We start from the raw sequence: 4,843 nt of genomic DNA, 5'->3' as shown, positions 1-4,843 counted from the left end.
TTTTTTTTTTTTTTTTTTTTTTTTTGAAATTTTGTTTTCATTTGAGACAGGGTCTCACTCTGTCACCCAAGATAGAGTGCAGTGACACAATCACAGCCCACTGCAGCCTCAACCTCCCTGGGTTCAGGCAATCCTCCCACCGCAGCAGCCTCCCCAGTAGCCGGGACTGCAGGTACATCCCCATGCCTGGCTAATTTCTGTATTTTTTTTTTTTTTTTTTTTTTTAGAGACAGCGTTTTGCCATGGTGCGCAGTCTGGTCTCAAACTCCTGGGCTCAAGCGATCCACCTGCCTTGGCCTCCCTAAGTACTGGGATTATAAGCATAATCGTGGCTCCCAGCTGAGTGCTGTAAAGGTCTTTTCCAAGCTGAGTGCTGTAAGGGTCTGGGATAGGCAAGGAAGATGCTAAGGGTGAGGCCACTTGCTGTACAGTGGAGCAGGGGCCTTAGAACTACATAGAAGAATGCTGGCCGGGTGCAGTGGCTCACGCCTGTAATCCCAGCACTTTGGGAGGCCGAGGCGGGCAGATCACGAGGTCAAGAAATGAAGACCATCCTGGTCAACATGGTGAAACCCCATCTCTACTAAAAATACAAAAATTAGCCGGGCGTGGTGGCACGTGTCTGTAGTCCCAGCTACTTGGGAGGCTGAAGCAGGAGAATCACTTGAACCCGGAGGCGGAGGTTGCAGTGAGCCGATCGCACCACTGCAGTCCAGCCTGGTGACAGAGCAAGACTTCATCTCAAAAAAAAAAAAAAAGGAAATACATAGAATGCCTTCTGAATAATCATTTCTTTTTTGAAATCATGGCAAAATCTCCGTGGACACAGGGATGGGTGTAAAGAGCAGCTGGGCAGGGGATGAGGGCCTGTGCCTGAGGTGTCCGAGGGCAGCCCCAGCTCCCTGCAGATCCAGTGCAGCGGGAGGTGCAGGTAGATCTCCCTCCCCAGGGCACAAAGTTGGGTGGGGAACAGCTGTCAGCACGAGCCACATCCCACCCCATCCCGCCCAGGCCTCAGAAACCTCAGGGAAATGCCTAGATGCTCCACCTCAAGGAAAACATTGAGGCCCCATAGCCAGGAGTGCCCTGTTTGTGTCTAAAAGTTGCCCCAGCCCAAATTTACAGCTGGGAGGATCAGAAGGGCAATCTCTGTCTTCTCCCCAAAGGAAATCATACACATAGTTACCACCGGGAGCAGGGTGGGCCATCTGCACTCCTTATCCTACCTTGCCATCACCTTAGGAAGCAGCCATTCTCCTCATCTTTACTGTAGAGAAGGAAGCCTGGATGGCCTGCAGTTGAGGGGACCTGCGCAAGCCCACAGGACTCTTCATCACCATAACACCTCCCTCACCCCAAAATAAAAATGATCAAACCTGTCATGATGTCAGCAGCACCGGTGTTGGTCTTTGTGGGAAAGAAAAACACAGGCCAGGGCTGCAGCACCGTTGCGTCTTCCCAGCCTGGAGGACACCACTGGATTCCCTCCCACACATGTTCCCAGACTGCCTGCCTGCCTCACTTACCTGCTCAGGGTGGGGCTTGAGGGTAGCCCCTCGGAAGAGTAAGAACTGGCCAAGCCTGAGATGTCCTTCCCCTCATTTAAGGCACCACCTTTTCCCTTCTCCCGCCATCCTGGGTGCCTGGATACTTGGGATTAGAAACTAGACTGGAAATGTAATCTTTCTTCTGTTTGGGGCTGAGAACTGGGTATTAGTAGGATTTTGAGTTTATAGCACAGCCTTTTCTTACACCATTTCCTAAAAGCAGTTAAGACTACACCGGGCGCAGTGGCCCACGCCTGTAATCTCAGCACTTTGGGAGGCTGAGGTGGGTGGATCACCTGAGGCTGGGAGTTCAAGACCAGCTTGACCAACATGGAGAAATCCTGTCTCTACTAAAAATACTAAATTAGCGAGGCGTGGTGGCACATGCCTGTAATCCCAGCTACCGGATAGGCTAAAGCAGGATAATCGAACCCAGGAGGCGGAGGTTGTGGTGAGCCAAGATCTCACCATTGCACTCCAGCAGCCTGGGCAACAAGAACGAAACTCTGTCTCAAAAAAAAAAAAAAAAAAAAATTACAGTCATCTCCCAGAAAAATCAAGAAGGAAGACCATTGGAGGTTCAACCTATAGAAGATATGTTCTCATGGAATAAACCAAAAATAATTTTTATTTTTTAAAAAATCAAGAACAGAAGTCTCTCAACATTTAAGTTTTACAGACAAATAAAACCTGAGCCACTGGGTTAAACATGACAAATGACACACAATAACAAATATTGAAGACATCGTAATACCAAAGCAACAGAAGCAGCACCAGAAATGCTGCTGAGGCCACCATTTAATTAATGCAAGTTGAACATATGGCTTTGGTTACCTGTGGTTCCAGGCCAGAGGCATGAAAGTCAGTGTTTGGGGGAAAGCCAGGAGGAAAAGCTCCTCTCCTCACCCCCACCTTGTCACTCAAGGTTCTGGTGCCCAAATCTCGGGACACGCCTCCCATTTCACTTCTGCACCAATCCCACTCTTGTAACACTGCACATGCAAGATTGAGAGAATCTTCAAAGTGCGAATATTGCCTTCTTCATTTTAGAATCCATGATGTGCTTGTGGAGAGAATGAATGAATGCTCAAACATGAATGGAGACAGACAGAGAGGAAGGGCAGGCCTAATCAAGGAAACTTATTCTTTCCTAGAAAATCATTGATGAGCCTGGAGAGAGTTGGCTGAACAAAGGTAACAATTTTTATTATTATTATTATTTCACGTATTAAGTTGGTAGAAAAAGTAAAAGAGTGAAGCGAGGTTTTTGGATTGGAAGAAGGGGTCCACTGAGTTCCCTCTGGGATTGTGGAGTTTCTTTTACAGCCACATGTGGAGAAGAAACTAAGAGCCACAGACCAAGTGACAGGTTTGATGGCAACCCTGGAAAAGCCACACAACTTGGCCTGTTGGAGGAAGAGGAGCAATAGAACCTGTGTGGAGCCTGACAGAACCCAAGATGCCGTTCAGGAACTGAGAGGCCTTCCAGGATCACACACAGTTCTACAACACAGACATTTCGTCTTCTTGCCACTTAGCAGCGGGGCCCATCCCTCTGTGCCTCCAAGCTCCGTGGGCCATGTGGAAAACTCAGGTGTTCTGTCTCTGCCGGGATCTTCTTCCTGCTGCTTATTTAAGTGTCTGCTGCTTCGGGGCCTCAAGTGCCTGCTTTATCTCCTTCTCCTTTACTACCAAGTCTTCACTCTAAGCAATTTGCCAAGACAGAGAATCTCACTGGCCTTGTGGGGCTGAGCCTTCCTTCACTGGCTGACCAACAGGGAAGTGGGCTGCTGCCTGGATCAGGTGCGTGCCACAGTTCATCCAGCCGTGCGCAGAGTTCTAGGGTTATGCGCATGAGCCCGTGTGTGGGTAGAGGCTCTTAGCAGGGGCCGAGAGCATTGTAGGCATCTTGGGGGCCAGAGTTCCCAGCCCCAGATCACAGATACAGCATGATCAAAGTATGAGGGGTCAGGGGCAGAGATTATTTGGAATAATGTGCTGAGTTTGTACACTTTTGACAATTAAAAGCCCTATGTCCCCCTGATGTCATGCATATGCTCCAGAGGAGCCACTTGGGACAGAGAATCAACAATGGGCGCTTGGTGTGCACTGAAAGCTGATAGTGTGTTTTTGTGGGGACTATACAGGGAGAGGAATATGAAGCCTTGACAAGAGGTGGTGAGTATGTATCAGTGAGGTAGGTAACTCATTAATAAGGGACTTTGCAAGGTGGCAACACTGGTTCAAACAGATTATGAGAATAAAGATTTTGTGAACTCAGAGAACGAAAAGGAATGCTGATGTAAGATCACAAAGTTAGATACAAAACTGGTTAATGTGAGTGCTACAGGGCAGCAAAACTGTAACTTTTGGGGTAATTGATCTGACCAGATAGGAATCATTTGCATCTCTGCAGAACAGAAAAACAGTTACTTTTTTTTTTTTTCTTGAGACAGTATCTGGCTCTGTCCCCCAGGCTGGAGTGCAGTAGCATGATCTTGGTTTACTGCAACCTCCACCGCCTAGGCTCAAGCCATCCTCCCACCTCAGCCTCCAGAGTAGCTGGGACTACAGGCACACACCACCATGTTGCCCAGGCAGGTCTCAAACTCTTGAGCTCAAGCCCACCTCAGCCTCCCAAAGTGCTGGGATTACAGGCGTGAGCTACCATACCCAGACAGCACTTACATTTTAACAGTTTCTACACAGTACTATCTCATGTTATTTTATTTTGTTTATTTTTTAAAATCGATATGGGAATCTTGCTATGTTGCTCACATCAGTCTTGAACTCCTGGCCTTAAGCAATCCTTCCGTCTTGGCCTCCCAAAGTACTAGGGTTACAGGCCTGAGCCGGGGCTCCTGGCCTGACTAAGAGTTAAGAATGTTTGGACTCTATTTTATAGTAAAAAGTAAGTCAAAGTTATCTTCCCCTAGATAGCCAAATGACTCTCAAATGGGCTTGTCAGACATTGCTTTAATTTAATATTGAAAGAACTTTTTGCTTCCCCTCGTCCTAGTTTTAATAATTCTTAACAGAGGGAAACAGCAACAAAATTTTTGCTGTAGTGGGTATTAAAGAAGGGAAAACAGACATGAATGCTGGAGTCAAAATGCCCAAGGAGCGGAGGCACCAGGGTTCTCCACCTGGTTTGGCAGCGCACCAGCAGGTGACCTGGAATCTGATTTCACTGGAGCTCGGTGTCCTCATCTATAAAATGAGCTATTGAACTACACACTTGGCAGGACTTTGCCCTAAAGGTCATTTTCAAAATAAAATATATATATATATATATA

The sequence above is a fragment of the Rhinopithecus bieti genome, unplaced genomic scaffold (assembly GCF_001698545.2).
Source record: "Rhinopithecus bieti isolate Rb0 unplaced genomic scaffold, ASM169854v2 scaffold_29928, whole genome shotgun sequence".
Taxonomy (NCBI): domain Eukaryota; kingdom Metazoa; phylum Chordata; class Mammalia; order Primates; family Cercopithecidae; genus Rhinopithecus; species Rhinopithecus bieti.
The sequence above is the reverse complement of the archived record's forward strand: the minus strand, read 5'-3'. Positions refer to the sequence as shown.